This window comes from Sorex araneus, chromosome 5 (assembly GCF_027595985.1).
Source record: "Sorex araneus isolate mSorAra2 chromosome 5, mSorAra2.pri, whole genome shotgun sequence".
NCBI lineage: Eukaryota > Metazoa > Chordata > Mammalia > Eulipotyphla > Soricidae > Sorex > Sorex araneus.
The window spans coordinates 180750305-180775655 of record NC_073306.1 but is presented as its reverse complement, the minus strand read 5'-3'; positions in this window follow the sequence as shown (position 1 = coordinate 180775655).

The following is a 25351-nucleotide window of genomic DNA, read 5'->3' as shown; positions in this document are numbered from 1 at the left end:
CTAAGCAGATGCGCTTTTAAAGGTTTATATCCCACCCGCCAACATCCCCCCACCCAACACACACACACACAGACACACACAGAGACACAGACACACACACAGAGACACAGACACACACACAGAGACACAGACACACACACAGAGACACAGACACACACACACAGAGACACAGACACACACACACACAGAGACACAGACACACACACACAGACACACAGACACACACACCCCTTGCTTCAGACAGATTTCAAAGAGCTTTGGGGTAAATCTTGGCAGATTTTTTTATTTTTCCGTTTGGGGGCCACACCTGGCGATGCTTAAGGGTTCCTCCTAGCTTTGCACTCAGGAATCACTCCTGGTGGTGCTTAGTGGACCATATGGGATGCCTGGGATAGAACCCAGGTTGGCACATGCAAGGCAATCGCCCTCCCTGCCGTACTATCTCCCCAGCCCCTTTTGTTTGTCTTCTTTTGGACAGCTAGAACTTCTGAACTCACAGTGCCAATGCCAGGATGATTTCCACTTCTGTGGCTGCCACTTCCCCAGCCTGCATTCTAGAAGCACAGAGATGAAAGGTGTTTCTTTACCTGGAAAGGAGTGGGGGGTGGGGGAGGGGGCCAGGTGCATGCGCCATGCTGAGCCTATTCTCCTCCATCCTAGGGTCCTTTCCGTAACAAGGTTCTTGATCTGTCCTTGCTGGCTCTGCACCCAGTAAGTGCCGCTGCTCTGTCGTCTGTCGGCCACCCTGGCTGCTGGCCTGCAGCCTCCTGCGTCTCCTCGGTGCCTTTCAACCAACGTCCCGGGCTTCCCGCTGGCTCCCTGGCTTCCTTTATCTGCCCCCAAGGGACCACCCATTACCCTCCTCCAATCCCGAGCAGCTTTCCCTTGCATCTTCCCCTCGCTCCACACCTGTGCCCGTGGCTGCGTCTGGCTTTCCCCCATCCCCCCTCCGCTCTATCCTGTTTCTGCTGGAATTGAAGAGGGAACCAGGGCCAGGACTTAGACACTGGCATTTTCCCCCTGGGCCACTGTCCATGTCTCCAGTTGGAAAAGCCAATCTTTTAGGGTGTCCGCAGCTTTGATTCTTTGTTTGTTCATTTTTTAAATCAGTAGCTCCTGGGGCTGGAGGCAGGACACTGGGTAGGGCGCTTGCCTTGCATGCAATCAACCCAGGTTCAATGCCTGGCACCTGAGTCCCCGAATCCCGCCAGGAGTGACCCCTGAGCACAGAGCCAGGAATGAGCCCTAAAGACAGGTCCTGACGCCCCTGCCCCCAAACACACCAAAACCAGCTGCAGGATAGACACTTGGAGAAGCCAGAGTGAGAATACAGAAGATAGGGCCCCTTCCTTATGCACGGCCAGCCTGGGTTTGATCCCCAGCACCCTTTGTGGACCCCCGTGCCTGCCAGAAATGATCCTGGAGTGCAGAGCCAGTGGCAAACCTGAACACAACTGACTGGAGCCCAGAAGGGCCCCCGCCCCCGGCCAAAAAAAAAAATATATATATATAGGCACTTTTCCTGCCTTCAGATTGCACAGGGTGTATTAAGGGAATAGTATACATAATGGTTTTCAGATGGGAACCACAGGGCACCTGTGTGCCTGTCTGTCCGGAGATTACGGGAGAGCCTGGAGATCGGGGATGGAGTACCTCGGGGGCACTTTCTGCGTGCAGCAGTTGAAAGGAAAAGCTGATGGAGGCCAGGAGGGAGGCTGGACCAGTGAGACAGGGGAGACTGGGAGAAGGAAAACACCAGGGGGCGGCAAGAGGCTGGGCCTGGAGCCCTGCTCACGGGCTGGAAAGGCGGAGGGAGAAGGCAGAGAGACGCTACTCGGGAAAGGACTGATCGCTGAGCCAACAAACACTGGAGGAAATACTCAGACTGAACAGAAGTCGGTGCAGAAATGGGAAGCAGCTCTGAGCTACCTACTCGAAGTGGACCGAGCAGCCAGTCTAAAGGATCTGTTCCAGGGCTGGAGCAATAGCGGGTAGGGCGTTTGCCTTGCACGCGCCTGACCCGTGTTCGATTCCCAGCATCCCATATGGTCCCCTGAGCACAGCCAGGAGTAATTCCTGCATGCATGAGCCAGGAGTAACCCCTGTGCATCGCCAGGTGTGACCAAAAAAACAAACAAATAAATAAAGGATCTGTTCCTAGGTCAGGGTGGTGAGCCGTGGCGGCCACAGCCCCAGGCTGGGGCACCGCTCAGGACAAAGCCTGATTTTACTGCATGTTGAGAACCCGGAGAAGGAGCTGCAGCCGTTTTCCCTGGGACCCCAGGACGCCAGTTCTTTCCAGGGGGTGGACCTGGGCAGGAAAGGCTCCTGACGGTCAGTCACAAAGTAACTTTTCCCTTCTCTGAGGTCACTTGACCTTAGCCAGATGGGATCTCGTTCTCCTCCTGTCTCCACCAGGGTCAGCGTCCAGTTTTTCTAGTGACCCTCAGAAAACACACGCAATCCTGGTGTCTTTTGGGGTCTCCCTCCCCGCAGGGTCCGGCAGACGCCATGCACAGTCCCCTGCAGAGGACGGGGGCAGCGTAGCCAACACCCACTCTCGCCCCTCACGTAGGGTTCCTCCTCTTCTCCCCCAGCACGTGCTGTGTTTGGCCCCCTGCCAGGGTAGAGTTATATGTGTGTGGTGGGGTGGGGCAACCAGGAAGGGGCAGTGCGTCTCCCCTGACCGTCTAGGCGTATACTCAGCCGGGACCCGCCTCTCCCTCACTCTCCAATGTCCTTCGAGTTGTTCTTCTCTTAGGTAAGCACTCCAGCCAGTTAGAGCAGAGGGGATGCATCGTGGCTGCTTCATTCATTGATTTATCTTGGATTTGGATTTGGGGCCACACCCAAAATTTTGGGTTTTGTTGCTTGGGAGCTACTGCCAGCTCAGACCTTGGTGGTAAGTGCTGGCAGTGCCAGGGGGAGGGGGAGGGGGACCATATGGTGCAGGAGAGGATATCTGGACATCCTACATGCAGTTCCATCAGCCGATGCAGCTGTCCCTCTGGCCCCATGGATGCTTTATTTTTCTGGAGGGCAGGAAGCATGTTCCGTGCAAAGAGACTGTGGTGATAGGGGCAGACCACTGTCCCCACCTTGGATAGGTTCCCGCCCACCCCTTCCCTCCCCCCACAACACACACACACCGCCTGTCCCCCTTTGAATGAGATGAAGCTCCTCTCCATGGATTCTAAAGAGGAATCCTAGAGACATGTGTACTCTGGAGGGTTCAAGAAACTGAAAAGGGAGAGAAAGATCTAGAAAAAGAGTTGTCCTGAGGAAGGTTTGTGAGGAAAATGAGCGTGCCTTTTTTGTATTGGAAAACAATAAATTATGTCGCTCTATCACTGTCATCCCGTTGCTCAGCGATTTGTTCAAGCAGGCACCAGTAATGTCTCCATGTGAGACTTGTTGTTACTGTTTTCGGCATATCGAATACGCCACGGGGAGCTTGCCAGGCTCTGCTATGCAGACAAGATACTCTCGGTAGCTTCCCGGGCTCTCTGAGCGCGGCAGAGGAATCAAACCCAGGTTGGCCACATGCAAGGCAAACGCCCTACCTGCTGTGCTATTGCTCCAGCCAAATAAATCATATCATGAAGAGGAAAAGGGAGTGACGTGTAATCATTCAGAATTCCTTTCAAGAGGCCAGAGGGCTAGGACAGCGTTTGGAAAGGGCGTCTGCCTTGCACGTGGCTCACCTGAGTTCCATCCCCAGCACCATGTAAAATCCCAACAGGAGTGATCCCTGAGCAGCATCGGGCATGCCCCCAAAAAACAAAAAAATAATTAAATTTAAAAAGAAAAAGCCTTCATACTCTGTGAGTTTGAAGCTAACTCACAAAACATATATCAAGTTCCAAACTCTAAGAAATTCCAGTTACATAGACTAGAAAATGTTCCTGCGATGGCAATTTCCTAGCGCTTGGATTTTTCTATAACTTCTCGTCACTATTCTGAATTCCGCATCATCCTTTAGGAATGTTAAAACTAAAATTAGGGGCTGGGGAGATAGCACAGCGGGTAGGGCGTTTGCCTTGCACGCGGCCGACCCGCATTCAATTCCCAGCATCCCATATGGTCCCCCGAGCACTGCCAGGAGTGATTCCTGAGTGCCAGGAGTAACCCCTGAGCATTGCCGGGTGTGACCCAAAAAGAAAAAAAGAACACCTAAAATGAGATGTTTTCTGAGACACACAGCTAGATTCTGAGCTCCTTGAGATGAAGCTTGGCGAGGTACTTGCCTCTCCTTCTCCTCAGGAGCCAGCAGACTGTGGTGGCTGAGAGAAGACGACTCACTCCTGGCACCACCAACTTGGAATCATGCTGGGGTCATCATCGGCAGCCTCAAGAGTTGCTACTGAGCTCTATTCTGATAGTCACCTGGACCCTTGACACACTAGTATGTACAAGAAATTGGGGAGGCAGGTTGAGGCCACACTTATGATTGGTCAGGGGCTTTTCCTGCCTCTGCTCAGGAGGACTCCCTGGCAGTGCTCGGAGACCATATGTAGGGCCAGATCAAGTGTACAACTTTAAGGAAACATTAGAAATTTCTCCTCCTTTAGCTACCCAGGAAAGGGAGAGGGGCGAGGGAAGGTTGAGGGATGGATCTCCTCCTGGGTACCGAGCAGGTCACCTGCAGAGATCAGAGATCAGGCTTGGTCTACAGAGCAGATGCCTTGCACACAATCTTACTCTTTTGGTGTGCCAGTCAGGGACAAGACCAGAACAAGACCTTGTGAGAAGCCGTCGAGCCGGAGATTACAGGGGTTAAGGTTCTTGCATGCGACCCACCCAGGTTCCATCCCCGGCACCACATATGGTCCCTGCCAGGAGTGAGCCCCGAGCAGAAAACCAGGAGAGAGCCCTGAACACTGCCAGGTGTGGCCTACACTTGATCTTAGCCAAAAGGCTGAGAAGCGATGCCCGGTGTGGCCTAAATCCCTTCCCTATTCCACTCTCAAAAGACAGACGTCTTAAAATAAAATAAAATAAAATTTTTTAAAAGAAAGACATTAGAGACCACTTCTGCCCTCTCAGAGTCTAATCAGAAATGACTCTTGGCAGTCAACTTCAGCATTAAGTAATGCTAATAATAATTTTTTAAAATCCCTGCCCTCACCAGCACTCTCTGCTGTTTTTCTGATCTGATTGGAAATGCCCGAGTGAGTTTCAGGCTTTGTTTTAGAATGGGTGAGCAAAACTGGGATTTCAGAACCGTCATCTGTTACCTATTTGGAAAAATGTTTTCAAACTAACTTGACACTAACCTGTTAGCTCTGACCCAGAATTCCAGACAGATATGTGGGTCTTCTAAAATCATAAACATTCAATGTTTGTGTTCTGAACTTTTTTATTTTTAATGCAAAAAATATTACATTTGGCACTTTGAAATCTCCTAAATGAAAATTTACAGACGCCTTTGGGGGTGTGATTTTTTTTTAAGTAGGATAAAAAGAAAAAAAGGCCTCCCCCCGCCCCCACTCCATCATACTTTTATAAAATATGACCATATAGTCCCAGCCCGCAAGCACCCAAACCTCCAAGGTCATAAAGATGATATTAGCGTTTCATTTTCAATGCATTTGTGATCCACAGTCACTTGAAAGGCTTCTATTTTTGTATCTAGGATGGAACATAAGGCTAATTAATAAAAGCTGGAGCTAAGCTTCGTGCTAAATTAAATAAATATTTTTTGGAAATCAGTGGCTTTGCGGCCGTAGAGAGGCTCCGAAACGAAACTGGAAGAACGCTGAAGATGTCCGAGTGTTTCCCGCAAGCACGCACGGCCTGGTGGCACCAGCCTCCCGACAGGAGGAGCCGGCCCAGGATGGTTCCCAAGGCAGGAGAGTCGCATAGTATCAAATAAACATTTTATGATCAATACCCTTAAAGCCCCAGGAGAAACCTTAAAACCTAAATTGTCTGGGGCTTGGCTGTATGGCTCCCAATTAAACAAGCAAGTTGTGTTTTTAAATACCCAGGGCCCCTCGACCCACCCTCGGCGCCATCTTCCCACCTTCAACAGAGAAGAGGCCAGGCAGTCTGGTGAGCAACGCGGCCGGAGAAATGCTCCGGACCCGAATCCGGGCCAACAACACCAGGGATCCAGACGGAGGAGGTACAGCTGGCACACCTTCTCTGGATGGAGCCCTGGCGACACTGAGAAGCAACTAACACGGCTCCGGGTTGCGGGACTGGAACACATCCGAGCCGCGGGGGGGCACTGGAGTGGGGCAGCGCCTGCCCGAACTCCAAATGGTCCCGGCCGCCGGAAGTCCCACCCTCGACCCACCCTCGGCGCCATCTTCCCACCTTCAACAGAGAAGAGGCCAGGCAGTCTGGTGAGCAACGCGGCCGGAGAAATGCTCCGGACCCGAATCCGGGCCAACAACACCAGGGATCCAGACGGAGGAGGTACAGCTGGCACACCTTCTCTGGATGGAGCCCTGGCGACACTGAGAAGCAACTAACACGGCTCCGGGTTGCGGGACTGGAACACATCCGAGCCGCGGGGGGGCACTGGAGTGGGGCAGCGCCTGCCCGAACTCCAAATGGTCCCGGCCGCCGGAAGTCCCACCCTCGACCCACCCTCGGCGCCATCTTCCCACCTTCAACAGAGAAGAGGCCAGGCAGTCTGGTGAGCAACGCGGCCGGAGAAATGCTCCGGACCCGAATCCGGGCCAACAACACCAGGGATCCAGACGGAGGAGGTACAGCTGGCACACCTTCTCTGGATGGAGCCCTGGCGACACTGAGAAGCAACTAACACGGCTCCGGGTTGCGGGACTGGAACACATCCGAGCCGCGGGGGGGCACTGGAGTGGGGCAGCGCCTGCCCGAACTCCAAATGGTCCCGGCCGCCGGAAGTCCCACCCTCGACCCACCCTCGGCGCCATCTTCCCACCTTCAACAGAGAAGAGGCCAGGCAGTCTGGTGAGCAACGCGGCCGGAGAAATGCTCCGGACCCGAATCCGGGCCAACAACACCAGGGATCCAGACGGAGGAGGTACAGCTGGCACACCTTCTCTGGATGGAGCCCTGGCGACACTGAGAAGCAACTAACACGGCTCCGGGTTGCGGGACTGGAACACATCCGAGCCGCGGGGGGGCACTGGAGTGGGGCAGCGCCTGCCCGAACTCCAAATGGTCCCGGCCGCCGGAAGTCCCACCCTCGACCCACCCTCGGCGCCATCTTCCCACCTTCAACAGAGAAGAGGCCAGGCAGTCTGGTGAGCAACGCGGCCGGAGAAATGCTCCGGACCCGAATCCGGGCCAACAACACCAGGGATCCAGACGGAGGAGGTACAGCTGGCACACCTTCTCTGGATGGAGCCCTGGCGACACTGAGAAGCAACTAACACGGCTCCGGGTTGCGGGACTGGAACACATCCGAGCCGCGGGGGGGCACTGGAGTGGGGCAGCGCCTGCCCGAACTCCAAATGGTCCCGGCCGCCGGAAGTCCCACCCTCGACCCACCCTCGGCGCCATCTTCCCACCTTCAACAGAGAAGAGGCCAGGCAGTCTGGTGAGCAACGCGGCCGGAGAAATGCTCCGGACCCGAATCCGGGCCAACAACACCAGGGATCCAGACGGAGGAGGTACAGCTGGCACACCTTCTCTGGATGGAGCCCTGGCGACACTGAGAAGCAACTAACACGGCTCCGGGTTGCGGGACTGGAACACATCCGAGCCGCGGGGGGGCACTGGAGTGGGGCAGCGCCTGCCCGAACTCCAAATGGTCCCGGCCGCCGGAAGTCCCACCCTCGACCCACCCTCGGCGCCATCTTCCCACCTTCAACAGAGAAGAGGCCAGGCAGTCTGGTGAGCAACGCGGCCGGAGAAATGCTCCGGACCCGAATCCGGGCCAACAACACCAGGGATCCAGACGGAGGAGGTACAGCTGGCACACCTTCTCTGGATGGAGCCCTGGCGACACTGAGAAGCAACTAACACGGCTCCGGGTTGCGGGACTGGAACACATCCGAGCCGCGGGGGGGCACTGGAGTGGGGCAGCGCCTGCCCGAACTCCAAATGGTCCCGGCCGCCGGAAGTCCCACCCTCGACCCACCCTCGGCGCCATCTTCCCACCTTCAACAGAGAAGAGGCCAGGCAGTCTGGTGAGCAACGCGGCCGGAGAAATGCTCCGGACCCGAATCCGGGCCAACAACACCAGGGATCCAGACGGAGGAGGTACAGCTGGCACACCTTCTCTGGATGGAGCCCTGGCGACACTGAGAAGCAACTAACACGGCTCCGGGTTGCGGGACTGGAACACATCCGAGCCGCGGGGGGGCACTGGAGTGGGGCAGCGCCTGCCCGAACTCCAAATGGTCCCGGCCGCCGGAAGTCCCACCCTCGACCCACCCTCGGCGCCATCTTCCCACCTTCAACAGAGAAGAGGCCAGGCAGTCTGGTGAGCAACGCGGCCGGAGAAATGCTCCGGACCCGAATCCGGGCCAACAACACCAGGGATCCAGACGGAGGAGGTACAGCTGGCACACCTTCTCTGGATGGAGCCCTGGCGACACTGAGAAGCAACTAACACGGCTCCGGGTTGCGGGACTGGAACACATCCGAGCCGCGCGGCCGCTGACGCGGCCGCGCGACCTTTTCTAAAAACTGAAAACATACAATCTTTTAATGACAAACCAATTATCAAATGCTTCCTTAGTAGAGCTGTCTTCCTTGGGGAAAATTCCAACAACAATAGTGAGTTTTGTTTTGCAATATGGAATGTAATCAAGGTAGAGAGAAAATGAAGTGAAATTCATCAGTTACACAGTTGGGGGGGCTGTGGCAGGGGGGTATACTGGGGATTTTGGTGGTGGAATAGGGGCACTGGTGAAGGGATGGTGTTTGAATATTGTATAACTGAGACATAAACCTGAAAACTTTGTAACTTTCCACATGGTGATATAATAAAAATTTTAAAAATTAAAAAAAAAAAAAAAAAATACCCAGGGCCTATTGAAAATCCCCCATAGCTTTTATTTGGAGGGTTGGGGGGGACTCTGTGTGTGTGTGTGTGTGTGTGTGTGTGTGTGTGTGTGTGTGTGTGTGTGTGTGTGTGTGTGTTTTAAGCTGTAAAATGTGTTGCTGGCGACAGAATCTAGCTTTAATATATTTCAGGAGTTTCTGATAGTAAATTCACACTTGAGCTTGTAAAAGGTGTGGGTTAGTTGGCAAGACCACTGTTCCCATCTTCTCCCTGATTGAGAAGGGGTCAAAATCCAGCTGCATTTCATTAAAGCCCCTTGGAGGAATGTTCAGGACAGGTCAGGAGGAAAAGGACTCAAGGTCCCGTCCTGAGCACCCAAGGTTAAACGCCGCCCAGGGCTCTGTGTGTCTTTTGTCCTCATTCCTGGTGATCCAACAGTTTTAGGCTTCTGCTGGGTTTGTCACTGATGTTTCTCTTCTGTTTGAGGGTAAGGGGGAGCGAAAGCAATGGGTCACATCCCGCGGTGCTCAGGAGCCATTCCTGGCAGTGCGCAGGGACCCTGTGCAGTCCTGGGGACCGAACCCAGGTCGGTTGCATGCATGGCAAGTGGCTTAACAACTCCTCCATCTCTCCAGCCCCTGTCACTGATATTTCAACAAGAACTACTTTGATTCTGTATAGGAGTCCCCAGACGACAAGCAGTTTCCCTACCTGTTCTGTCACATTAGTGGTCACTCTTTGATCATATGTTCCCAAAGAACCCTGGTGTCCAAGCACTGACCGCTCTGATCAGCTGGCGTTGCTTCTGGGGATGAGCACCGTGCAGTCTTGCTTCCCTGTTGGAGAAGGAGAAGCACTTGGGTCCATCCTAGTCTCTGCTCACCAGCGCTCATGCCAGCGATGTCCAGAGTCTAATGTCCAGTCCTGTTGTTTCGACAGAAAGAAAGCTGGCACAATCTCCACCAGTGCTGAAACTGAAGGGTTTTTTGGTGTTTTTTTTTTTTTGGTTTTTTTTTTTGCTTTTTTGGGTCACACCTGGCGGTGCACAGGGGTTACTCCTGGCTCTGCACTCAGGAATCACCCCTGGGGTGCTCAGGGGACCATATGGGATGCTGGGAATTGAACCCGGGTTGGCCGAGTGCAAGGCAAACGCCCTACCCGCTGTGCTATCGCTCCAGCCCCCTGAAGCTGGAGTTTTCAAAAGTACCTTTGGAGCAAGCAGCCCACCCACCGGGGGCTGATTATTTGCGCCTTCTTTCACTGACTTCCTGTGTGGAAACTTGACGTGGCAGCGAGGAGGGGCCCCGAACCAGGTTATCTGAAAAGCCCCCAGTTCCTCCCCGCCCTCCCCTCTGCACACGAGGCTCTCTGCAGCTGCCCTGCGGGGCTGTGCGCCATGGGTGACCTTATTTAATCGAAGGGCTACATGGAATCAATCTTAATATTTGGAATGAGACTTGCTCCTCGGAAAACAGATGGCCAGCAAAGCGTCCTGGCTTCTCTGGGACAGAGAGATCCAAGGGAGCCCCCGGCTTCCTGGCAGACGAGGACCCATATCCCACGCTTGTTTCTGAAGCAGATATAAATATAAATATTCCTTTCCCCAGATTCCTCATTTGGTTCCTCAGATAATGGAACCAAACCAGAGAAAAAAGGAAAGGGCTGGTGGATACAGTTCCTCCTGAGCCTTCCCAGCAGAGGTCACCATTTTCATGATGTAAAAAGGGTTCCCCGGCTTAAAGGCCGGCCCGTTAGGGTCTGTAAATAAGAATCAATAATTGAAAGCTCTAGGGCAACTCAGCCCTCAGTTTTGGTACTGACAATAGACACTCTGCTGACCACTGTGCTTTGTGGAAGCACTGCAGAAAAAACAGCAATGGTCTTTGAAATGCAGATTATTCAAGCAATTTAACTTAAATCTTGGTGTTTGAGATAGGTCTATAGAGCTAAAGTAAATATATTTCCTTTGAATGTTTGTATGTGTGTTGTATGCACACACCCATATTTAAAAGTAAGATTTTAAAATGTCTAGTCCCCCTCTTTTTTAAAATGTTTATCACAAAGGAAGAGTCAAAAATATTGCTTATTGCCCATCTCTGCTATACTGTGATCTTAGCTGTAGCTACCTTTAAAGCCAATCCTATGGGCATTGAAAGTAGAAGATGCAGAGAGGAAACATTCGACTTTGGCTTTGCAGGATCCAGAAACAAAATTCAGGGGAGTCAGGAGAATTATCATCTTTTTTTCATCCATTTCATGGACTTCTATAGACTCTCTTCCCTGGCAAGCATTGAGGTTTTGTGCTAAAGGCCCTAAAACAGTTCCTTGTAAGTTGAACCATAGCATTGTCAAAAGGCTCCACAATAAAGCAAGGGATCAGGTCGTTCACACTGACACTCAGAATACCTTCCCCGAGACACAGTAGGGAATAATGGTCATAAATAGTGCCCCGTGGATATCCTTGAGATGGATTTTCTCAAAAATAGGTATTGAACCACGTGGAGCTTCCTTTTAACTATGTCAGTCGTTGAAATCTCCCTTGAAAAAATTGAAATCCCCTTTTGAATAAGTGCCCCTTGGAGGATAGTCAGGCTTGCTGTGGCTTCCCTGCTGGCTGTGCGGACGTAACCGCTGCAGACTGATTTTCAACAGCAGAGAGCAGTAGAGTGTCAGAGCCCAGAACTCTCCAGGGCACCAGGGAGACAAAGAGCGTGCTCTCAGGATGCTGCTCCGTTTCCACTGTGGGGAGGGATGCTTTCGAGCTTGTACTTTAAAATATATTCACTTCTAGAAAGGGATAAATAATGTCCAAACAATAAGTGATAGAACAGAAGAACTATCTATTAGCCAAAGACTGATAGAGTATTTATTATAACTTATAAGTCTACTTAAGAGGAGTGGAAAACTCCAGTAACATTCTCCCCAAGTTTCGGGACCATCCCTAATAGCTATAATCCAAAGCAGGCCTCAAATGAGTTGTTATATAGAGTCATGGAAAATCCGTGTTGTTTCTGTGAATGCCAAATTATACTGAGCCTTCAGGATGTCTGCACCAATTTACCAATAAATGTGTCAGTCATTCACCATGCGGTCAAAGGAGGCGATGAGCAAACAATATTAAGTCTGACCTTTTGTGTTCTCGCCTTGGCCCTAGAGATGCCCCTGGGGATAATGGCAGTGATAGACACCACATTGAGCCTCAGCCTGCCGCCGCTGTGGCCATTCCAGCTCTCACTTGGCTCCGTGTGCAAAACCAAATTCTGGCTTCCTTGTCATTATTCCTTCCCATCCCCCAAATAGCTTCCCTTCTCCCCACCTCCAACTCCCCAAAGCCTATAAGCCAGTGAGATAGGACAGCAGGTAGGGTGGCTTGCCTTGTACCTTACTGACCCAAGTTCAATCTCCAGCACTCGTATGACCCCTCACCTCAACTGGCCAGGAGTGAACTCTGAGTGGAGAGTCAGAAATAAGCCTGGGGCAGTGGGTTTGGTCCCCCAAAACAATAAAAAACAGAAGGCAAGAAATAGTTTCCCCATTCACCCAAGCCAAAACAAGAACTTTCTTTTTTTCTTTTTGGGTCACATCCAGTGATGCACAGGGGTTACTCCTGGCTCTGCCCTCAGGAATTACTCCTGGTGGTGCTCAGGGGACCATATGGGATGCTGGGAATCGAACCTGGGTCGGCCTCGTGCAAGGCAAACACCCTCCCTCTGTGCTATTGCTCCAGCCCCAAGAACCATTTTTTGATCCCATCCTCTTTCTTACCGCCACAGCAGCAAGTTCTCCCAATTCTGTTCCTCAAATGTATCTTAAATCCCTTCCCTTCTTTCCAGTCCTACTGTCTACATCCCCACCCACCCCCTCTTTGCTGTCCACCTGCCTGGCTCTAGTACCCTCGAAGCTGGTCTCTCTCCCTCCCCCCGGAAGCAATGTGGTCTTGCCATTCGGGCGATGGCTCCGAGCCTGGAATTCCCCTGAATGAAGCCTTCGGCTGTGGCCCATTGAGCTGTCCATTAAACTCCTGCTGGCCACCCAGTCACCTCTGCCCCTGCCCCACTCTGCACCCGCTCCAGACTCTTTCTTTTCTTTTGTTTATTTTGGGGATGACACTCAGTGGTACTCAAGCCTCCCCTGTGCATAGAGATCGCTCCGGGAAGTACTCAGGGGACCATATGCAGTCTTGGGGATGGAACAGAGGTCATCCACAGGCTATGCACGTGTCCTGCCTGCTGTTCCCTCTCCAGTCCCCGCCCCCGCCCTATAGACCTTCCTGACCCAGGACATTCTCACACGGTGCCTGTGCCCAAAGACTGAGTGACTGGGTTGTCACTTGGCTCCTGGAGTCTTGGTTTTCTCCACTGTAGAAAGGGTGCGGGAGTGGAAGGTTGGGTCCGTTCCAGCAATGACCTTCCGACTTCCTGTGCGAAAACAGAAGTTCTCTTGACTCCGTATAACCCTCTCCCAAGCACTGATCCCAAAATAATGTGAGAGGCTAGCCACATGCCTGTTAGAAAATATTTTCCATGTATGGTACAGGAACACAAAACGCTTTGAAATTGAAATGTATATGTTAACCAGCAATGCTCTCCATTAATAGAGGGATGTTTATACCATGTGAAAAGCCTTAAAGCCTGAAATGACAGCAGGGCAGGAGACTCGAGCCTCACAAAGCACATTTACTTCTCTCGTGCCCGGTTCTCTCCGAAGGCTTCAGCGGCATGTGGGTGCGTGGCCAGATTGGCATTTCAGCTCTCCTTTGTGGAAAAAGTGCACTGCCAAGGTTTATACTGTTCTCGCGTGCAAGGCAGCGTTTTTCAAGTCATGATTTCAGATCACCCAGTAACGAACCCTGAAATCGGCACCAAGTTTCCTTTCTTTCGTTGCCTGCAGCAGACAATGTTGTCCCTAAGCCAGTACTACCCTGCAGGAACTGAAGGTGAGGTCTTGAAATCAGTTTAGACATAAACTAAAAGCCACCTGCAAACCAATTCAGTGCCCTTCTGAAAAGTTTGTGGAGTACTAGATGCAGGCACCTAGCAGGTGCAGGCCACTGGCTGAGCCCAGACCCAGTTCCCCAAGGTCTCCTGGGCCAGGAGGGAGCCCCACATACAAGCATATCATCTCAGAGAGCCACTGGAATGATAAAGGAAGGTGTCCGGGCTCTGGGGCGAGGAGGGTCTCGTCTCTCCTTGGAGAAACTAGGCAAGGGGAGATGGACAGAAGTATTTACTGTCAAGAAGATGATCAAGTTCTAGCAAATGGAGTCAGGTATGCGGAAGAACTGGAAGTATATTAGTCTTTCTAGGGGTTTGGAGAGGCAAGTTTTAAGAGAATTGGTGGCCAGAGAAAAAGCTGGGGAGAGAGGAAGCACCATGTCTTACTAGTTTGGGATCCCCGGGCTCTCTGTAGAGCTGGTCCTGTGCCCTGCACCAACGACAGCAATAAGAGTGACCAATGGCAGTGATAGGACTAAACTTGCTGACAACTCACTCAGTGAGTTCTAGGAAATAGCTCCCAGGATCTTTTGCAACTGACATTTCAGCCCAGGTTGGCTGATCTATTGAGAGTTGCTCTGAAACGCTGGGGTTTTTTTGTTTTGTTTTGTTTTGTTTTGTTTATTTGTTTGTTTTTACCTCCAAGAGAAAGGAGGCCATTAAAACTGTACAACCCTTGGGGCTGGAGCGATAGCACAGCAGGTAGGGCATTTGCCTTGCATGTGGTCGACCCAGGTTTGATCCCCGGCATCCCATATGGTCCCCTTGAGCACTTCCAGGGGTAATTCCTGAGTGTATGTGCCAGGAGTGACCTCTGTGCATCGCCAGGTGTGACCCAAAAAGGAAAAAAACCCAAAAACTGTACAACCCTTGGCACAGCGGATTGGGCGTTTGCCTTGCACGCGGCCGACCCAGGTTCGAATCCCAGCATCCCATATGATCCCCTGAGCACCACCAGGAGTAATCCCTGAGTGGACCCAGGAGTAACCCCTGTGCATCTCGGGTGTGACCAAAAAAAGAAAAAGAAAAAAACCCAGCTGTCCCACTCTAGCCAAAGGACCCAATGCCTCTGCACCTGGAGAATTGTCTATGAAATGGGAATGATTGAGTTGTCATGTAAGTGAAACCAACTGCAAAGTGTGAGTCCTTGTTTTTGTCCCATTGGCAACACAATGCTGTTTCTCACCTCCAACAGCACCACCATTTACACAGAACCACCATGTTTGCGCCTTTGTGGCTGGAGGTGGGGCTGTTTGTAGAGATGCTCGGCCTGGCTCTGTAGCCGGGTGGGTCTCAGCATTGGTCCATTGCTGGAGCACTGCTTCATGGTGTTGGAGACCACCAGTGTCACCCCAGGGAGACCTCATGGACCTCCAGGGTAAAATGCAGCCTGCAGTGCTCTGGAGGCCATATGGTACGGTGCTCTAAGCCTGGGTCGAGCGTGTGCAGGCCCTGTGTTCCAGCCCTTGGAGCTGTCTGCCCGACCCAGCTTGCCTGCTTTCTCAAAGGTCTCTGGGAGGGCAGGAGAGGATGCAAGGTTCAGGCTGCCTTGCAACCAGTAGCTTCTGTTTCTGCTGGGATTGAAACAGAAGCAGGGAGCAAGGGCGGTGATAGATACCTGGGGACAAGTGGTTGAGCTGCCTTGGTCGACTGCCAGCTTTCCACTCTAAGCAGGGGTAAGGGGAGATGGGGCATAGAGGGTGCGGAGGAAGACCAGGGCCAGGAGTCCCCAGGGGTTATTGCATCCTCCTGCGTGTGTATGCATCTCCAACTTCTTTCTAAACAGGATTTTAGAGAGCAGTTTGCTCTCCTGCAAGGTAGGTCTCCTCCTGGCTCCCTCTTAGGAATGTAAATAACTGGGCCCAACCGTGAGCATTTAGACCAGAAGCCACGGATCTCGCTATGGTTTTCAAGCACACGGGCTTGAAGGTATGATGGGACCCTCCCACACCTACACACACCTGTGTGCAGAAGGACGCCCCGCCCCGCCAGCGGCTTCCTCCCCACCCCTGCAGGACAGGCTGGGCTGGCCTGGTCGCTGCCACCTCCCTGTCACTCAGCTCACTAGCTCCTCGGTGCTCCTCGGTGCGGCCTCTTTCACGGTAAATTGTTCAGAGCATTTATCTTCCATGCTAGCCAGCAGCAACTGCAAAAATACAGGCACACTCGCACACAGACTCACACACACACACACACACACACACACACACACACGGAGCCACTTATAGCTGATCACCTGTTTGCCCTGAGGCGAGGCTGGGAGGTCAGGCGAGACCCCGCCCTGCTGAATGCAGCTGCACCCTCCGCTCTGCAGCTAGGTCAGGGCGAGACGTTGTCTGCTAGACGAGTCAGCTCTTCCCCGCTGCTACCTCCAACTTGATTCCTTTTTTCTTGTTGGCTTTTGGGCCACACCTGACCAGACTTAGAACTTATTCCTGGCTCTTCCCTGGGGGGTGGGGGGGATGTCACTCCTGGAGGGCTCAGGGGACCAAATGGGGTACTGGGAATTGAACATGGGTCAGTTGCGTGCAAGACAAGCTTACCCACTATACTATTGCTCGGCCCCTCCTGCCTTTTTCCAAGAGTGACTTTATTTTGCAGCAGTGCTCAAGAGTTCTGGGGACCCCACAGGTGATTCTCAGCTGCCTGAGCACCTGGGTCAGTGCAAGGAACGAGGTTGCAATGCTGCCTCAGCCCCGCAGTGTTAGGGATACCCAGGTGACCCTGGCAGGGCTTGAGGCCACTCGGACCAGAGTCCTGGGTGGGGGGACCATGCGGAGCCAAGAATTGCACCCCGTGCACCCTCACCACTGTACTACCAGCCCCCTCTAAGAATGACTTGTGCCCGACCTTTAAAGCATCCGGGGACCAGCTGTTGCTCTTCTGACATTCGGCAGCCTGGCCCTGGCATGCAGTGCCCACATCCACAGGCGAACAGAGAGGACGGTAGGAATGAACTGCAACGCCCAGCATGATAATACAGCAGGTGGGGCACATACCTTGCACATGGCAGGCCCAGGTTTGATCCCCAGTGCACCACAGGTCCTCTGAGCCCGGCCAGAAGTGATCCCTGAGGGGGCTGAAGTGATAGCTCAGCGGGTAGTGTGTTTGCCTTGCACACGGCCGACCCGGGTTCGATTCCCAGCATCCCATACGGTCCCCCGAGCACCACCAGGAGTAATTTCTGAGTGCATGAGCCAGAAGTAACCCATGTGCATTCACTGGGTGTGACCCAAAAAGCCAAAAAAAAAAAAGCAGAATTGATCCCTGATCTCAGAGCCAGGAGAAACCTCCAAGCACAGCCAGGTGTGGGTCCACCCACACTCACACCCACACTCACACTCACACGAAGAAATGACTCTGCAAAAGTCCCCACAAGGCACCTGATCCTTCCCAATTACAAGTTTCTCTGTGCGTCCACGTCATAGGCCCACTGTGGGATTTTCATGAAATCATTGTGTATTCCCAGTCTCCAAGGTTAAAAATAAAGTGTCCACGGGAGACGGGAAAGCCCTGAAGTGAAATGTAAGCCAAATATTTACATCTAATGAAAATAAATAATAATACTGATTGGCGGGATCTGGCTGAAGTTCCATGGAACTAGGAAGCAATGTGGCACTGACGGGGGTGAGCCTGGGAAGCCGGAGGGACAGACTGACATGGAGCAGGACAGGGGGCATTGGCTCCAGGGACCCGAGAGAGGAACCTGGCCCTTGGGAAACCCCCAAACCGACAACAGGGAGACTTGGCAACTGAGGGGCAGCAGCCGTGTTTGATGAGGCAGCACGTTCGTTGTGGGCCCAGGAGGAGTGCGGGGAACGGAACCTCTTCTCTAGGGAGGAGTACGTCAAAGGCCTCTCGGTCCAGGGCTGCCCTGGACTAGCTGCAGCCCTTTGGCAACTGGCTCACCTTCCCCGGGCTTGCTTTTCCTCTAAAGAAGCGGTTGTCATGGTGCCTTTCTGTTGCTGTGAATGTGGCAAAGATCGAACAAAGTAATATGTGCATCCTATTATTACACATGGGGCACCCGTGTCTGATTCTGTGCGTATTATATGAAATGTGCTTATTGCTTAGAAAATTGTCACATACTTAGGACTGAGGGGTCAGAGAGGTAGGACAGTGTTTAGGGCACTGGCGTTGCATGCAGCCAAACTGTGGGTTCGTCTTCCCAGCACCCACTCGAGTCCCCTGAGCCCGCCAGGAATGACAACCTGAGCACAGAGGCAGGAGTAAGCCCTGAACCCTGCCAGGAATAACCTGGTGACTGGAGAGACAGTACTGTGAGATGCTTGCCTTGCACACAACTGACCCTAGTTCAATCCGTAGCATCACATATGGTCCCCTGAGCACTGCCAGGAGTGATCCCCGAGAGAAGAGTCAGGGGTAAGCTCTGAGCACTGCCAATACACACACACACACACACACAAAGACAAAAATAAAGGGCACAGTAATACTTAGAGAGGTTTGGGGAGTCCTAAATACAAAGCAAAAATTAGGACGAGGGCCATGTACTAGAGAGCCGACTCCATGTGGAGAATCAGAAAATAAAGTCACGGTAGAAGTAAACGCATGCGGGAACACACCTTTCTGAAGTTGGCTGAAGATACAGGAAATAGACATGGGTGAGCCATGAAGAGATCATACTAAGTAAAGCCAAGCAGTCACAAAAGGGCAAATGCCAACCACTTGGACTTATTTGACAACAGTCCAATTCCCAGTGACAGGAAATCGAACATCAGCTGCCAGGGCATGAGGGGAGAAGGGAAAGTTATTGTTTGGCAATTTGGAACAGTTTCCATGTATACAATGAGAGCCTGCCGGAGAGGGACTTCGTCCTGAGTACCACCTAGTGTACACCTAAAAGTGGTTAGAGTCAAGCAATATAAAATAAATTATTGTGGGCCTGCTGTGGGGGCAGGTTTGAGGGGTGTTTGGGAAAATGGAGACAGTGGTGGACAAAGGTGACAGTGGTTGGGATTGGTGTTGGAATATTGAGTGTCTGTAACAAATCATCATGAACAATTTTGTAAACCACAATGTTTAAATAAAGTGTGTGGGGGGGGGGTTAGAAAAGTCTGTTGTGTAATGCATATACTTAACCACAGTGCTTCAAATATGGGCTATAGTTATAGTCGTCGATATCGGGTTATTCAGAGAAGCAAGCGGACCGTGCTAGTTTGTAAGATTTACAAGCTAGCCAGAACTCGTACAAGCTAGGCAAAACTAGGTTCTGAGGTACAGGAGAAATTTCAAGGTTCATTTCCACCTCTTTGTGGATTTCAATGCCATTTTAAAGCCCAGATGCAGGAGGCAGGAAGAGCCAAATAAAAAAGAACTACTTTAACTAGAGGGAGGGACCGTTGACGTTGCTGGAGAGATCATTACGTGCCTGGAGTGTGGGCTGGACATGTGTTTTGAAGATAAAGCAGTAAGGAAGATGGATTTATGGAATCGGGAGATTGGTCACATTTGACAGGTGTGCAGTGACCGTTGACACGGCTGAGAAATAGTTCCGGTCATCACTTGTTCTGGTATTCATGCCAATCCTACTTTGCCTTTGCACATGGGTGAGAGAAAATCACTTTATAAAAATATTTTTTTCCAGTAGCTGGAATTTTTTTTTTTTAATTTCAGGTAGCTTCTAACCCTGAATCCTTGGGTCTTTTCTTGAACTGAAGGGAAAGAGTAAAATAGGAATGGATAGAATCGTAGGGAGCTGGCCAGAGAGCACTGGGCCAGGACCCCTGGGATCTGATGGGCCTAAGTGGAATTTAGTTCCTGTGCTTGTCAGGATTCAACAGTCTCACACTAATACTCTAAGTCAGATGTCCCTTTAAAATAAGATAGGCCAGGGAGCTGGAGCAATAGCACAGCGAGTAGGGCGTTTGCCTTGCATGCGGCCAGCCCGGGTTCGGTTCCCAGCATCCCATATGGTCCCCTGAGCACAGCCAGGAGTAATTCTTGCATGCATAAGCCAGGAGTAACCCCTGTGCATCGCCAGGTGTGACGCAAAAAAAAAATAATAATAATAAATAATAAGATAGGCCATAGGTGTTTGCGTTGTTGTTTGGGTTTTTTTTTTATTTCTTTGACAGGGAGGGCAGACCCAGTGGTGCTCAGGGCATTCTCCTGGCTCTGGTCTCAGGCATCAGATTGGGCAGAGCTCAGGGACCATCTCGGGTGCTGGGGACTGAACCCCAGTAGGCCACATGCAAGACAAGTGCCCTGCCTCCTCTATTATTGCTCCAGCCCCAGATCTGCCATTTTTAATTCTTCTCCCTAGAAAGCCTAATGAGTCAGATCCCAGGTCAGTCCAGTTTAGGCACCTGGGAAGTTCTGCATCTAGCAATCCTTGCACATGATGCTGTTGTTGTTTCTGGCTTTAAAAAAAGAAATGGTGGGGGGCGGGGTGGAGTGATAGCACAGCGGGTAAGGCATTTGCCTTGCATGCGGCTGACCCGGGTTCGATTTTCAGCATCCCATATGGTCCCCTGAGCACCACCAGGAGGAATTCCTGAGTGCAGAGCCAGGAGTAACCCCTGTGCATCGCTGGATGTGACCCAAAAAGAAAAAAATGGGGGGAGGGACTTGAGGGGTTTACAGTAGGTGGTGCTTGGGGGCTACTCGCAGCTCAGTGTCAGGGGTCACTCCTGGCAGTGCTGGGATAGCTCGACCCGCATGCAGCCCATGTTATTTGGATTCCCATAAATAGCAGGTAGTGTTATGAGCAGAAGGTCGTAGGTGAAGAAAGCAGCTGGTGTGAGTCGTGATGAAGCTCGGGGTGGAATGGTAGTCTTCTGCCTGTAACTGAAGCAAGGAAGCTCCCTCTGTGGCAGCTAATGAGCCTGAAGAACCTGCGGTGAGGCTGCGGGGTAGCCTGGGAATAGCAGCAGATGCCAGAGAGGGCACCAAGAGCCACCCTGGGCACTCTGCTGCCCACGCTGGGTGCCAGCGTGTTGGCAGGACCTGCCTCAATGTGCACATCTACAATTTAAACATGTGAAATCGGGCGTGCCCAGAGGCTCCCCAGAGAAAACCGGAAGTGGGGTTTGGAGGGCAGGGTGCTACGGGTGACCATGTGGGCAGGGTGGTGGGGACCTCCCCCTCCCTGCAGAGGGGCTGGGGTGATTAGAGATGAAGTGAAAAGAACTGATGCTCAGCAACGAGGGGAAAGGAGGCCTCGGGGTGACGCCGGCAGAGACCCAGGGACTTGGGCTGAGGCAGGAAATCGGTGAATAATGTCTGCCAATGTAGTGAAGAAATAGTTAGGAGTCAGATGGGTGCTAAGGAAGGTGTTGGTAGGAGACCCTCGTGAGGCGGAGCCTTCCTGGCCTACTTCGTTGTAGGGGGTCTTCCCCAGAGGCTTCCCCAGAGAGGCTGTGTGTGTGCCGGGCCGTAGAGACAGTCTGGAAAGGTGAACTTGAAATCTCATGTTCTCTAGCGAGACAAGCACCCGGCAGATGCTCTTTGAACTGGCAGTTGCAGTATGGAATAAATGGCAGCAACACTTGCACTTGTATGTAGTTTTTTCTGCCGTTGAGGTCTCCTGACCTCAAATGTCATCGTGAATGTTATCTTTTCTCCTTATTGAGTGATATCTTTAATGTCACCCTTACGGTCATCTTTTTCATTATTCACATTATTCACACCTCCTCTGAGCCTTTTCCGTTCGTTATAGCTCGTGATCAAAACTAAAACGGTATTCTAAATTATACGCTGTTAGCACATTTTTATTTTAAACGGGTATCGTGGCTCACCCTATCTTCTTCCCCATCGTTAGAAGCACCATATTGAATGGAAGTTGGGATGAAAAGACTTAAGACTCTGACTCAGTCATGGTACTGTGACCACCCCCTCCCCCCAAGCACCCCAAGATCAATATTCATTTTGCAACTTGAGGTGTACTGTGGCAAAGTGTATCATCTTCATATTGTAAACCAATACTATTTAACCGCCACTGGTTCCATGAAACAAAAATCATGAACTATTTAATTTGTAGCTCTCACAGACTGTGCCAGATTGTAGATGGACTTGACCAGGACGCTGGTGGACTGCTGGGAAAGGCACTGGCTTTCGGAAGACATGAGGGTTCCTAGTAAACTCTATTTTCTTTAATATTTTTAGTTGATGGGGGTCTGTTGGCCAATGTAATTAATATTCATTACTAATTTGAGGTCAAATGGCAACGTTACTGGCACCCGCTCAAGCAAATCGAAGATCAACGGGACGACAAGTAATACAAGTGATACAATTTGGGGTGGGGGTTTACACGTGACTTCATTCCTTTTGTGGTGCTCAGACGCCATTCCTGGATTAGTACTCAGGAAATGTATGGTATGAAGTAGCAAACCCAGAGCTCCCACATGCAAAGGATGCACTTCAGCCCTTTGAGTCATCTCTCCAGTCCCAAATAACTTGTAGCACTTGATTAGACCTGATCTGGTGATAGGCTGCTAACAATTTCTTGTGTCTTCAACTCTTCCAGAATCTAAAAAACTAACAATATGTGGGAGGGGGAAAAAGTTTGACCTACTTAGGATCTGTACATGATACACAGATAAAAATAATTTCTCTGCACCAATTAACTGAAAAGTCTTCAACTATAACGACTTGGAAGCTTTCCATTTCTAAAATTGGTGCCCAGAACATTAAGTGACTTGCTGTCGGAAAAGATGAGTTGGCTTTATTTAATCCCTTGCTGAGCTTTTCATTGGAAATAATTCAATAAGACCCTTTGTATGCCTCATTCTTTCAATTAATTATAAGAGAATAATGTAATTTTGAAAGGACAAATATATGACTAATCCTTCATTCCCATGTCTGAGTTTATGCGTCTCTTGATTTCCATGTATCTGATTATCTATTCAGATAACTCTACAATGTGAACTAAAATCCCATCATTATTGCCTTATTGCTTCCTGTCCAGCTTAGGCACCCAGAAAGTAACATTTTCGGTCCCACCCCTGTGTTTTTACCAGCAGCAAGTCTATGAAGGGAAGAGTGGGTACAGAGAGATATCGGCTGCTGCCTTTTCCTCTTCCTGAGAAGGCAAAACAAATCCTCGTGACAAGAAGAGAGAGTGAGCCCATGGGAGGAAGAGAACACAATTGAGTGTCTTAAAACCTTAGGACCTTGGGGCTGAAGCGATAGCACAGTGGGTAGGGCGTTTGCCTTGCACGAGGCCAACCCGGGTTTGATTCCCAGCATCCCATATGGTCCCCTGAGCACCGCCAGGAACAATTCCTGAGTGCAGAGCCAGGAGTAATCCCTGTGCATCGCCTGGTGTGATCCAAAAAAAAAAAAAAAAAGCAAAACCTTAGGACCTCATCGCAGAAGTAGTTCTATTTCTACTTGGGAACTCAGGGAGAGGGGCCTCGAACATCAGGTCTAGGTCATGAGGAAGGTACTTTAGAACCTGGCTCAAAGAAATGGGGAAGAGAAGTCCGCTCTAGAAGTTTTGCAAATTGTTAATGCAAAAGAACTAAGTATGTGGAAACGTTTTGACAACAGTAGAGTGAGTGATCCCAAACGTCCCTGCTCTTCTGACTTTGTGTGTCTCTAAGTTTTCTCTTAGTCAGAGTTAAAATGATAAAAGGGAAAGATTTTTTTTAATCAGAAATCAGACAATCTCAAATGATTATAGTAGTAGCCTCACTTATATTTTTCAAATTGACTGGGAATTTCTGATAATAATTTATAAACAAAATATATTCATTCTTTTTAAGAGAGGGTAGTTAAAGTGCATTAGTGGGCAAGAGAGGACTTCGGGAGATTGAGACTTGGCCAAACACATGTTTGGTAACTATCTAGATTTTTTGTTTGCTTGGGTGTTCAGGGCTTACTCCTAGCTGTCTGCTCGGGGGGCACTCCTGGCCTTGCTTGGGAGCCACATGTGGTGCTGGGGATCAAACCCAGGTTGACTGAATACAAGGCAAGTGCCCTTCCCATTGTATTATCTCTCCAGTCCCACAATTAAACAAAATCATTGTGGGTATGTTTTGTGCTAAGGAAGGAGGAAGAAAGTGACCACTGTGCTAGTAGCTTTTAAGTGAATGTGAATCTTCAGATCTTATTTCTAGTCACTCCGTTAGCATCCTTCACTGTATCACTGTATCACTGTCATCCCATTGCTCATTGATTTGTTTGAGTGGACACCAGTAATGTCTCCATTGTGAGACTTGTTTTCGTGCGGGCGAGATACTCTCGGTAGCTTGCCAGGCTCTCCTAGAGGGGCGGAGGAATCGAACCTGGGTCGGCCGCATGCAAGGCAAACGCTCTACCTGCTGTGCTATCGATCCAGCCCTTTAGCATCCTTGGAACAAATAATTTAGCATCTTTGGAACAAATAATTTTTTTAAAAAATCAAGATTCACAAAGACCATGCTAGAAAAATAATGCATCAGTTCCTCTGGGCGAAAGGGGTTAGCTTTCTTTTCAGATCCCGTGATCTGGTCGCCAGGCTGCGGGTGGACAGCCTCTGATGAAAGGAATGGGCGAGCCAGGCAAGAGTGTCCAGCCTTGGACTCCTCCTTGACTCTCCCTTAGCTGTTTCCCCTGGACCAGATTCATCAGTCTTGATACAGCTTTCACCGTAAAATGTCACTTAAACCAGAAGTGCAGGGAGGGCCAGTTTTAGAGTAAGTGGGCAAGAGAGTGACCTCTGCCCCACCACGTCCAGCCCCCCTCTGTTGTTTTCAGCCGGCTCCTTTCGGGAGGAAATGCCACCACCTCTGGATTAGCCATACAGGGAAAGCCAGTAATGCTCAGTAAAATGAAAAAGGTAACAAAGTCAATGGCCTCCCAAAGGACATAAGGTGTCAGGAGTGAAATCATTTCTGATTTGGGGGCTGGAGTAATAGCACAGCGGGTAGGGCGTTTGCCTTGCATGTGGCCAACCTGGGTTCAATTCCCAGCATCCCATACGATCCCCCAAGCACCACCAGGAGTAATTTCTGAGTGCAGAGCCAGGAGTAACCCCCATGCATCACCAGGTGAAAGAGAGAGAGAGAGAGAGAGAGAGAGAGAGAGAGAGAGAGAGAGAGAGAGAGAGGAAGAGAGAGAGAGAGAAGAAAGAAAGAAAGAAAGAAAGAAAGAAAGAAAGAAAGAAAGAAAGAAAGAAAGAAAGAAAGAAAGAAGGGAGGGAGGGAGGGAGGGAGGGAGGGAGGGAGGGAGGGAGGGAGGGAGGGAGGGAGGGAGGGAGGGAGGGAGGGAGGAAAGAAAGAAAGAAAGAAAGAAAGAAAGAAAGAAAGAAAGAAAGAAAGAAAGAAAGAAAGAAAGAAAGAAAGAAAGAAAGAAAGAAAGAAAGAAAGAAAGTGTTTCTGGTTTAATGTCATCTGTCAGAACCTCTGGGAGGAGTCTGCGGTGGGTGAGGCTGACTCCCCGCAGGCTCTAGGTCACTTCCCCGAGCCCA